The sequence below is a fragment of the Lactuca serriola genome, chromosome 4 (assembly GCF_051521515.1).
Source record: "Lactuca serriola cultivar US96UC23 chromosome 4, Lser_US96UC23_V15, whole genome shotgun sequence".
In the NCBI taxonomy this organism is placed as follows: Eukaryota; Viridiplantae; Streptophyta; class Magnoliopsida; order Asterales; family Asteraceae; genus Lactuca; species Lactuca serriola.
This window is the reverse complement of record NC_136411.1, coordinates 69,161,713-69,175,278: the sequence shown is the minus strand read 5'-3', so window position 1 is coordinate 69,175,278 and position 13,566 is coordinate 69,161,713.

Below are 13,566 nucleotides of genomic sequence, written 5' to 3'. Positions count from 1 at the left end.
TCAACCAAATTCCAAACTTGGTTGTCATACATGGACTGAATCTCGCTGTCCATCGCCTCCTTCCATTTAGCAGACTCCGGGCCTGCCATGGCTTCCTTGTAGCTGCTAGGTTCGTCCAAATTTACTAGTGTACTATCACTAATAAATGTATCCCCTTCAGTAGTAATATGAAATCCATACAATTGGGGTGGAACACTAGCCCTAGTGGAACGTCGAAGAGGTAAGGAATCGTCAACAGGTTCAACAGGAGTTTCCTCCTCAGGTTGATTGCCAGTGTCAGAGGTTCCTTCATCGCTTTCCTCTTGAATATCTTCAATATCAATTTGCCTCCCATTGTCCTTTTGGCTTATCAATTCCCTTTCTCGGAAAACTCCTCTTCTGGTAACGAAGACAACATTGTCACTCGGTCTATAGAAAAGATAGCCAAAAGATTTCTGTGGGTAACCGATGAATTAACACTTCTCACTACGAGGTTCGAGCTTGTTGTGAGTCTCTCGTCTTACGAAATCCTCGCAACTCCAAGCCTTAATATGTGCCAACGAGGGAGCTTTCCCTATCCACATCTCGTGAGGAGTCTTAGAAACCTTCTTGGTGGGAACTAAGTTAAGGATATGGGCGGCAGTCTCTAAGCATACCCTCGGAAAGCTATTGGTAACGAAGTCTGACTCATCATAGAACGAACCATGTCCAACAAGGTCCGATTACGTCTCTCAGCCACACCATTCAATTGTGGCGTTCTCGGAGGCGTCAATTGCGAAACAATTCCGCATTCTTTTAGATAGTCGTGAAACTCAAGACTTAGGTACTCTCCTCCTCGTTCTGACCGAAGCATCTTGATTTTCCTGCCCAACTGATTCTCCACTTTATTCTTAAACTCTTTGAACTTTTCAAAGGTTTCTGACTTTTGCTTGATTAAGTAGATATATCCATATCTTCTATAATCATCCGTAAAAGTCACGTAGAAGCGGCAAGCATCCCTTGTGGTGGATCTAAAGGGTCCACACACATCGATGTGTACGAGATCCAATAGACCCTCACCCCTTTCACAAGTGCCAGTAAAGGGTGACTTGGTCGTCTTCCTAAGTAAACAAGATTCACATGTGTCATTGTCCCTAAAGGTCGAATGACTCTAACACTCCATCCTTTTGGAGTTGGGCTATGCGTTTCTTGTTGACATGGCCAAGGCGACAATGCCACAAGCATGCCTTGTCTAGACTAGTAGACGAATCAATATTCAAAACATCATTTCCTAAATTATCAACAACCATCACAGATTCATAAATCCCATTACAACGTAATGCATTGAAGTAAAAGACACCATTCAAATACACATTAATATAGGGATGAGCAACAGGCCAAACTCGGACCAGACCGGCCCGAAGACCGAAAAACCGAAGACCGAAAATCGTGAATTTTCTTACCCGAAAACCGGACCGTTTTTGGATGTATCGGGTTCGGGTTCGGTCCGGTCCGGTCCGGTCTCGGGTACTAAACCGGGTTTCGGGTTTTAGACCGAACTAGGCTTTGAAATTTGTACAATGCGGGACTTTACTTAGACCACGTGCAAACGAGGTGTCTACAAAAATATACAAACCTTATTAACATTTGGAACAAATAAAAATTACACTATTTAGCATAAAAACTACACTTTTTATAAAAAAAAAATGCATGTTTTAACAAAAAAGAAACAACATTGCTAATAAAAAATTGCATTTTAACAGATTTTTTGTGTAAAAAATAATAAAAAACTACATTATTTATAAAAAACTGCATGTTTTTATAAATTTTTTTTCATGTTTTTATAAAAAAATTTGCATGTTTGAACAAAAAATAGCATGCTAGATACATTCTTTATTGTAAAGTGATAGGAACAAACGTTGATCAAGATTTATAAACAATGTTAAAATAAAAACATCAAGTTTTATACATAATGTTATATATAACATTAACTAATAATTCAATATCCTTATCTATATATTCTAAGGAGAAAAAAAAATTCGATCCGGTCCGGGTTAAATCTCGTATTCTGGGTACGGTCCGGTCCAAACCCGAAACTCGATTAGTGGTAAAAACAAAACCCGAAAACCGGCCCATTAATATGTATATCCGGTCTGGTTCGGGTCCGGTCCCGGTTTTTTTCCGGTCCGGTCCGGTCCAACGGGTCATATGCTCATCCCTACAATAATAGAACCATTGCTATTATCAAAAGAATATCTAAAACCTTGTCTAAACAATCCATTAAATGAAATAATATTTCTTGCCATATCTGGCGAATAACAGCAATTGTTTAAATCTATCCCTAATCCATTACTCAACACTAAAGAATAAACACCGACTTTGGTCACAGGCTACGATCTTCTGTTTCCCATAATCAGGTTCGTCTTTCCATGTTCCACTTCCCTACTTCCTTTTAGGCCCTGCATATCAGAACAAATGTGGTAACCACACCCTGTATCAAGAACCCATGAAGTAGCAAATGATGAGTTATTAGATTTAATAGAATACATACTTGCGAAGGTGGGCTTAATCTTCCCATCCCTTATGTCTTGCAGATACTGAGGGCAGCTTTGTTTCCAGTGTCCCTTTTGGTGGCAGTAGAAGCACTATGCTTCCTTGGGATCAGAAGAGGGTTTAGCAGGGCCTGCTTTGGTCCCACTTGAGGATGAACCATCACAGGGTTTCCCTTTTTGGTGGCTCTTACATGGATCCTTCCTCTTTTTACCCTTTCCTTGACCTATTGCCATCACAGGAGTGGCCACATCAGGGGAACATGCAACATATTTGTCTTTGAGGTTTCTCTCAGTAGTCCTCAAAAGTCCTTGGAGCTTGCTCAAGGAGACCTCCTCCTTGTTCATGTGGTAGGTCATCCTATACTAGTAGTAGCAGGAGGGAAAGGAGTGGAGGATTATGTCGATAGCCAAATCCTCATCAAACTTAACATTAAGTTTGAGAAGACGATCAACATACCTCTGCATTTTCTGCAAATGAGAGGTTAGGGATTCTCCACTCCCCATCTTAGCAATGATCATGTTAGTAATGATCTCATAGCGCTCTTGCCTCGCGCTCTGGTGATACCTGTCCAGCAAATCCTGATGCATTTCATACATATACATGTCCTCATAGGACTTTTGGAGTTCGAGGTTCATTGTGGCCAGCATGATGCAATGAACTTTCGTAGCATCATGCTCGTGGGCCTCAAAGGCGGCCAACTCTTCAGGAGTAGCAACATCTGGGATGATCTTTTCAAGCTTTTCTGTAACATCCAAAAATTTACAACCAATAAACTTTTCAAAAACAACCCATATCCATTAAGTTATTACAAAAAGGTTTTCAGTTCATTTATTATCAGAGTATCCCAGAACCATCAACATAAAACTGAGGAGCGGTACAATCACTCCTTCGCCTTACCACGGTCTCCTAAAGTACCTGAAACAATACACTAAAACTATAAGCCCGAAAGCTTAGTGAGTTACCCCCAAAATACCAACCACAATACCATACACATATCATATCATATCATAAACAGAACAACCATGCATATCGAGTCTACAGTGTGACTGGTCCTCCTGCACCAGGCCTTCAGTCCACCCGGTCCACTCTCTCTCCGAGTGTACAGTGTGGCTGGTCCGCCCGCACCGGGCCTTCAGTCCACCTGGTCCTCTCTCCGAGTCTACAGTATGACTGGTCCGCCCGCACCGAGCCTTCAGTCTATTTGGTCCACTCTCCGAGCATCGGCACGTCTGGTCCGCCCTCTTGGGGCCTTCAGCCTATTCGGACCGCTCATCGCGCCTTCTGCCTAACCGGTCCGCCCTGGGTATATAGGCCTACAGCACAAAGCAGGGCCCACCTCAACCCAACCCCAGTCCAACAACCATGTGCACATAAACATATAATTATATAACAATTCACAACTAATCATACCGATTTAGCAGATCACATATCATAGCAACATCCTAACCAGGATACCGACCTAACCGGTCACTAACATAGCATCATCCTATATACCAGGATACCGACCTTAACCAGGTCTCTAACATATACAATCCTATCCACCAGGATACAAACATAGCAAAGCAGTAAAATAACCATCAACTACCCGGATTACCATCCGATAAGGGTCGACCTTGGTGCCTTAGACCCTGTCAATATAGTGAGGATAACTCACCTGCAACTGCCGACTGAAGAGTAAGATCACGCTGCTCCGACCACCGACATGAACTCCACCACTGAACATTAGCAAATAACTAAATCCAATAAATACACATAATTACCAAAATACCCCTGGAAGTCAACTGGTCAACCCTTGGTCAAAGTCAAAGTCCTCAGTCAAAGTCAACCTTCCTGGTTGACCCTACTCACCGAGTCAACGCGTTGACTCGGCGAGTTCCTATGATCAGAAACTCCCATGCCACGACTCAACTCGCCGAGTCGCCCCAAGACTCGTCGAGTACAACAAACTCTGAGTCCCTTCCTGCTCAACTCACCGAGTCATCCCTCAACTCACCGATTCACAGCTTAACCAGAAAAGGTTAGGGTTCCACGACCAAACTCGCCGAGTCGAACAACAGACTCGCCGAATCCAAGGTAATCTTCAACATACTCGCCGAGTTGTTCTTCCAACTCGTCGAGTCCATGCACATATTCATACAACTCGTCGAGCACACCCATGTGACTCGCCTAGTATCTTCAGTTCTCATTCCATATAGAGGCTTTTCAAGCCATGCAGAGGTTCCAATCCATAGATCCATTCCTATACAGCCTAACCCTCACATAAAGTTGCAAACTTTATGTGAAGGCAAGGAGATATAAGCCCAAAACACTTCTAGGGCTAGGTTTTAAGACAAAGGGCTTCACCAATGACTCTATGAAAAGAACTTTGTGACCTTTTGGCCCATCACATGTCTAGATCCGAAGTAGCGACTTCAGATCTAAGCCTTAAACTTGAGATAGCACCCAAAGAAGCTAATGAATCCCAAATCAACCACCATTCATGAATCAATAATGTAATAGCTTAAGGAGGAGGTTCCTTACCCCTAAAATGTGCCCAAACAAGAGTAGATTCCAAATTTACCCAAGCCCCTTGATGATGGTCTCCAAAACCCCAAGCTTCTTACACTAATTTTACTTCCAAGCTCTAATTCTTCATCAATGGAGTCACACACACGAGATGAGGGTTTCTGGATCTCAAATGAGTAGTAAAGAGGCTGAGGGTGGCTATAATGTGCTTTATATAGGGAATAACTCCCAAAATTAGGGTTTTCTCCCTTCAGCACCAACTCGCCGAGTCCACTTCCCACTCGTCGAGTTGGTCACTTAACACATGACCAGAATCGCGACTCGACTCGCCGAGTTTATCCATCGACTCGCCATGTCGACCTTCCATATTTACACTAAGAACCCTGAACTTGCATTTCTGAACTCGGGGTGTTACAATTCTCCCCCACTTAAATTAGGTTTCGTCCTCGAAGCCTGCAGCAACGCATCCCAGATGATACTCCCACAATACAGATCCTAGTCTCAACCGACTCAAGTTCCTCCAAACGCTACTATCAAACCCTATGAAGTCCAACTCTTCCCTCATAGAGTCACGACAACTGTTTCAAACTAGCTACCAGTTTCTCTTTTTAATGATGTCCATATCAACTAAGTATCACCCGATGATACTTCCATCATTCCTACTTACCCACTCACTTTCCCCTTACAGAATTGGATATCACCATGAACCACCGGGTCCTGACCCTGAACCAAACTGCTATCCCTTTCCTTAACTGGTGTTACCTCTCTCGAAATCTCTGCTGGGACTCATCCCGCTTCCTTTCTGAATCCAACTCTTTCCTTTCTGTTCTGTCAAGATAATACATCCTACAGCTCTTAAGCAGCTCCCATGAGCTCTCATCTACACTTCCATACTCATATTGCACCTGATCCAGCACCCTCGGGCTGGAAAAAAAAACTGACTTACTAACGATACCTCAGACATCCCTAGGATGAATTACCTCTACATACATAACCTCCTGATCACAACCATACTAAAAATCCAAGGCTCCATTCTTGCATCCCTTCCAGACTCCTCTGGTTCTACACCACCGGAAATTCTTCCGTAACCTCAACAGACACCCAATCCGGATGTGCTTCCATACCACTGGCACAATCATAGTGCTCAAAAACCATAATTGAAATACTCTCAATCATCCATTCTCACTACTGCATTCACTTCCGTGAACCAACACTCCCTCCCGGAGTTACATACCTTTCCGTTTCCTTATCCAAGGAAGTATACTTGAACACCTTGCCATAACAACAAGTGCCACCGTGCTCACACCCTACTCTACACTATCCCTTGTAGAGAAACCATTGTTCCATGCATCGCATATACTCAGAATCTGATCACAAGGATTATCGAAGTCCATACACCACCTTTTACTAACATAATCAATACTCGGGGCTAAACCTACTGGTTGCTATTACATCACAACATACTCAAGCCACCTCCTCATATAGATCTATCAACACATACAAATTCTTCAGCATGACTGGACCGCCGTACCAGGCCTTCAACTAATCTAAACCACTCTCAGAACCTTCAGCATGTCTGGACCGCCCTCTAGGGCCTTCAGCCTGTCTGGACCGTTCTCCAAGCCTCCGGCCTGACTGGTACACTCGCCGGCCTTCAGTCTCCCCAGATCGCTCAACTATCCTACATCATCCTGAACTATCCTTCCTGGGAATCTCTCACATACATACTATTCTAGCACTCTAGGGGTTCCGAACTCTAAATCCATTCCGTCTACTCAGATCCCAGCCTAATCATAGGCCTCACAACAACCAATCACCTCTTACGAAAACCTTGGCCTGCACCCCATCCTATTTGTCTGTCACTTACTCATACCAGCCCACACTCTTGGCTGACTGAAACACCGCTGAATTCCAAACAGCTAATCAACCTCAAATACTTGTCGATCCTCCTGAGAATTTTCCAATTCTCTCCACTTAGAGCACTGATTTCCAACCACCGGTGACCCAGCCGGCATCACTTAAATAACCCTACTCAACATGCTCCTCTTATCCATGAACTGATTTCCTCTAAAGCGAGCAATCCTTCACAAAATCACTTCTCGGCATCGCACATCACGAACTCTAAGGGAGTTCGAATCTCCGCTGAACAGTTCTCAAGTCGCAATTGCTATATCCGGCAACAAGACCATATAACCAAATTCTGACCATCAATCCCTTGGATGCCACCACTTACAACTCCTGGCTACTATCACTTTCAACCAACCCATGAAACACGCAGAATGGCGAATAAAATACAACACCACAAAATAACAAGATAACCAGACAACAACGAAACGAAAACATACCCGCAACCGCATCCGGCTCTGCCCTGACCTCCTCTGTTGTTAGCTGAAAAGGGCGCCCCTGAGCCCTCGTAGGCTCCGATTCACCCTGGCCCCCGCCAGTAGTCCTCAAAGTGGACGGTGCTGGAACCTGCACTGGCCTGGAAACAAGTTGTAGAGAGTTGGCCCTCAGGTGACCAACCTGATGGCACTGATAACAAATCCTCAAATCCTAAATCAGGGCTGACTGCTGACAATCGCTCGCATAATGCCCCCCTCTCCCGCACTTGCAGCACACACCACTGGACCTACAAACTCCGGTATGACCCTTCCCACACTTCTCATAGGTGTGGCTACCCTAACCTCCCAACCTGGAATCAACGGTCTTGGACCGTTTCGGCGCCGGCTGCGACTGCACCGGGGCTTGCCTCTGCTCTCGCAACTGTAACTCAATCTCCAACTCACATTGTCGAGCGGCCTCCTGCAACTCCAAGAAAGTCTCGCACCTCTGCGTAGACACAAACTGCTTGATATCCCTCTTGAGCATACTCAGATATCGGGACATCTGAGGCTGCTCCGAAGCAAACTCAGGGCAAAAACATCACCTTCTCAGTGAACATCCTGCTGATCTCTGTCTCCGACTCTGAATCCTACCTCAGTTCTAAGAACTCCTGAGCCAACCTCTCCCTCTCAACCCGTGGAACATAACGGGTACTGAACATCTCCCGGAACTGATCCCATCTAACCGCAACCCGCTGCGCATCAGAATAAGATACTGTATTCAACCTCCATCAATCCTTCGCCCCGAGCCTTAAAAGGTTCAGAGCACACCTCACCCTCTGATCCGGAGGGCATGAACACGTGAAGAAACACCCCTCCACACCCAACAACCATCTCATAGCAACGATCGGATCCTGAACTCCATCAAAAGTAGGGGGATTCGTATTATCGAAGTCCTGATACTGAAAGCCTCGACCGACTCCTCCACCTGCCGCTACTACAGCCGCTGCAGCTGCCGCGACAGCCGTCTCTGCAAGAGCCGCGTAGCCCTCATCAAAATACTCAACCATGGCGGTATTGATTGACCCAAATATCTCCGGCATCTCCGCCCTGAACATAGCAGCAACCTCATCATGGAGGATCTCACGAATCCTGGCATCCAACTCTTCTGTACTCATCTGACCGATGACCTCTGGTGGCATCGATCCACCCTGATTGACCTCTCTTGATCTCGATCCTGACCCGGATCCACCCCCGGCATGCCTCGTAACCACCATACTGTAAATACACTGCCAAAAATCAGATGCTTCCCCAATAACCTGGGAACCAACTCCCAACCCGACTCTAGGGGTTGTGACTTCCTTGATACGCGCATGGGTCCTGTGCTTTCAGTAGTACGGGCCAATACTACCTTCCACACCTACCCATATTTATATCAAGTATCACCACCACACCCTAGCGATAAACATATATGTGGCAACACTCAATCCTCGCCTCTAGAGGAACTGCTAACTACCTTACATAACAGGGAACCCTAGGCTAGAAGGCATCATATAATCAGACAATTCTATCATGCAATTCTTGAAGATCCCTAGCCTAGTACTAGCACGCTGTTCTAACATATCACCTAATCAAAAAACTTGTATGGTATTTTGGGGTCTACTTACTGGCTCTGGCTGATCGTACCTCCGCATCCTCCTCTACTTATTTTTGAAAACCATTTCAATTTCAATTTGAAAACTCTCCTTGATTTGAGACTGGATTCACACGAATGTTCCTCCAATTCACTCAAACCAAGGCTCTGATACCAACTTGTAACATCCAAAAATTTACAACCAATTTAAAATTTTCAAAAACAACCCATATCCATTAAGTTATTACAAAAAGGTTTTCAGTTCATTTATTATCAGAGTATCCCAGAACCATCAACATAAAACAAAGGAGCGGCACGATCACGCCTTCGCCTTGCCATGGTCTCCTGAAGTACCTGAAACAATGCACTGAAACTATAAGCCCGAAAGCTTAGTGAGTTACCCCCCAAAATAGCAACCACAATATCATATCATATCATATCATATCATATCATATCATATCATATCATATCATATCATATCATATCATATCATATCATATCATATCATATCATATCATATCATATCATATCATATCATATCATAAACAGAACATCCATGCATATCGAGTCTACAGTGTGACTGGTCCGCCTACACCAGGCCTTCAGTCCACTCTCTCTCTGAGTCTACAGTGTGGCTGGTCCTCTTGCACCGGGCCTTCAGTCCACCTGGTCCTCTCTCCGAGTCTATAGTATGACTGGTCCACCCGCACCGGGGTTTCAGTCTATCTGGTCCATTCTCCGAGCCTCGGCACGTCTGGTCCACCCTCTTGGGGCCTTCAGCCTATCCGAACCGCTTGCCGGGCCTTCGGCCTAACCAGTCCGCCCAGGGTATATTGGCCTACAACACAAAGCAGGGCCCGCCTCAACCCAACTCCAGTCTAACAACCATGTGCACATAAACATATAATCAAATAATAATTCACAACTAATCATACCTATTTAGCAGATCACATATCATAACAACATCCTAACCAGGATACCAACCTAACCGGTCACTAACATAGCATCATCTTATATACCAGGATACCGAACTTAACCAGGACTCTAACATATACCATCCTATCCACCAGGATACAGACATAGCAATGCAGTAAAATAACCATCAACTACCCGGATTACCATCCGATAAAGGGCCGACCTTGGTGCCTTAGACCCTGTCGATATAGTGAGGATAACTCACCTGCAACTGCCGACTGAAGAGTAAGATCACGCTGCTCCGACCATCGACATGAACTCCACCACTTAACATTACCAAATAACCAAATCCAATAAATACTAATAATTACCAAAATACCCCTGGAAGTCAACTGGTCAACCCTTGGTCAAATTCAAACACCTCAGTCAAAGTCAACCTTCCTGGTTGACCCTACTCGCCGAGTTAACGTGTTGACTCATCGAGTTCCTATGCTCAAAAACTCCCATGCCACGACTCAACTCGCCGAGTCGCCCCAAGACTTGTCGAGTCCATCAAGCTCTGAGTCCCTTCCTGCTCAACTCACCGAGTCATCCCTCGACTCACCGATTCACAACTTAACCAGAAAAGGTTAGGGTTCCACGACCAGACTCACTGAGTCCAAGAACAGACTCGCCGAGTCAAAGGCAATCATCAACAGACTCGCCGAGTTGTTCTTCTAACTCGCCGAGTCCATGCACATATTCATACAACTCATCGAGCACACCCATGTGACTCGTCGAGTCTCCTCAGTTCTCATTCCATATAGAGGCTTTTCAAGCCATGCAGGGGCTCCAACCTAAAGATCCATTCCTCTACAGCCTAACCCTCACATAATGTTGCAAACTTTATGTGAAGGCAAGGAGATATAAGCCCAACACACTTCTAGGTCTAGGGTTTAAGACAAAGGGCTTCACCAATGACTCTAAGACAGGAACTTTGTGACCTTTTGGGCCATCACAAGTCTAGATCCGAAGTAGCAACTTCAGATCTAAGCCTCAAACTCGAGATAGCTCCCAAAGAAGCTAATGAATCCCAAATCAACCACCATTCATGAATTAATAATGAATAGCTTAAGGAGGAGTTTCCTTACCCCTGAAATGTTCCTAAACATAAGTAGATTCCAGATCTACCCAAGCCCCTTGATGATGGTCTCCAAAACCCCAAGCTTCTTACACCAATTTTCTCTTCCAAGCTCTAATTCTTCATCAATGGAGTCACACACATGAGATGAGGGTTTCTGGATCTCAAATGGGTAGTAAAGAGACTGAGGGTGGCTATAATTTGCTTTACATAGAGCACAACTCCCAGAATTAGGGTTTTCTCCCTTCAGCACCAACTCGCCGAGTCCACTTCCGACTCGCCGAGTTGGTCATTAACACATGACCAGAATCGCAACTCGACTCACTGAGTCTATCCATCGACTCGCCGAGTCGACCTTCCATATTTACACTAAGATCCTTGAACTTGCACTTCTGAACTTGGGGTGTTACATTTTCATCAAGGACATATTATTTGTCCTCGTAGCATGTGATCATGCGAATGTACCTCATCCACTCGTTGAAGTTTGAACCATCAAATATCACCTTTTGACATAGTTTCATCAACGAAAATGACCCAGAAGCGTTGTTGTTGTTGTTGTTGTTGTTGTTTGTAGACATCTAAAAAAGAAAGGAACAAAGTTTTATTAGAAATGAGTCCCTAATTAAACACCCAAACAAGAAATTTGGGCTAGGACCCAACAACATTATTTACAACTAAGTAAGGGATGTCGTACTCTAAAAGTAAATAATTTGAAGGTAAGTGAATGACGATTCACTAATTCTCACCATGAAAAACGAAAAAGAGATTTAGGTTTTAAATGTACTGAAAACTCCTAAATCTTTGAGATTCATTGAACTTTTCAATGGCATGTTTAAATCTCGATATGCACTTCAAATTTGCGACTGGGATACCGAGGTTCACAAACAAGTTGTGAACAACCATGCGAATCAACATGGTGCACTCAACGTCTTTATCACCCAATCAATGTGTCAGTAAACCATACACGCGTCATTGATCTATGACAAACATCGAGTCACCCTTCGCTACCAATGTCATCCCCAAATTAGTGTGTCGGTTAACCACACGCGCTCCACCAATGTTTGACAAGGGTACAAAGTGTGATTCCATGGACTAGCATCATTTTCACATTTTACCCTAAAGTAACTAAGATTGGGAATTTGTAAAACATGTAGTTACTTTATATCTTACATTATACTTTTAATGTGGAGAGGATTGCCCTATCCTACCCGTTCGGCTAACGACCCTCCACCAGTCAAGCAAGCGGTGGGTGTGAGTGTACAACCATTAAGCGCCATTTTATAGGCAGCAGCCTTATACCCACCTTATAGAATGTCTTCGTGAATGAGGCCTACTAACGGTAAGACTAGCATTTTAAGTTATACATATATATTAATTAATTTTGTAATATAATAATATAAGGTTGAATTTTAATCTTGTAAAATTCTAAGGGTTTGAAATTTAAATTATTCGAAATTAAACTTTTAATCATAAAATTCAAATTTCAAAACTTAAGGGCAAGTTTTGAACTTTTCAAAACAAAAGGGATCAAATAACAAATCATTTAAATTAAACAATTAATTTCAGAATTATCTATATTTGATCTAATCTAATTTTAGTCATAAGATAATTACCAAATAATTTTAAACAATCCATATTTATCATATAAACAGCTAATATTCAAAAGATTTGAAATTATCTATTGTTTTGGCAGGGATAATCATTTAATTAAAGTAAAATTCAGATTTTAACTTAAAAAAACGATTTAGGCATCAAATCCATGACAAAACAACAACAAAATCTTGAAATACCCTCTGTCTGACGCAAAGACTCGCCGAGTCGAGATACTGACTCGCCGAGTTGAGTCAGGCAGAGGCAAGAAAACTCGATTTTCAGCAAGAAAGTAGTTAAACATCATATACAATTGAAACCAATCAAGGCTCTGATACCACTGATGGGTTTTATGCATAAGAACAATCATATGTGCTCATACAAACCCTAATGCTTAGATCTAGGTTTCTCTATTGTACATGCTTTGAATCCAAGACTTGTAACCCTAGATCTATCAGATATAATTCAAAATTAACATTAAGAAAACAGATCTAAATGTTTTACCTCTTTCAAGTAGCTTTAATCCTTGTAATCTTCTTGATCTTGAGCTTAGAGTCACAATTATAAGTCCTCTAATGGTTCACAAACACCACAAGCAAGAAGGCAACTATATGAGAGAGGTGGGATGAAGCTAAATTCGGCTCTAGGGTTCCCTTGGAAGCAGGTGGCTGAATTTGGGAGCTAGGGGTCTCTATTTATACTACTGGATGCTAGGGTTTCAGTCAAAACCCTAATAGACAGCTTATTGACCAAGCAGCCCATGGAACCTTCTGGAGTAAGGCGTATGGACGAAATTTTGATGGATCCCCATCATAATTTCATTCACCCTTTGAGCCATTAGGTTTCCTTAGTCCAAAACCCAACTATCATACATTTCACAGTTTATACCCCTTTATTTAATTAATCTCTTTTAGTCACCAAATTAATTCCCAATTAATTTATGACCAATACTATTTAAATAATATGATTTC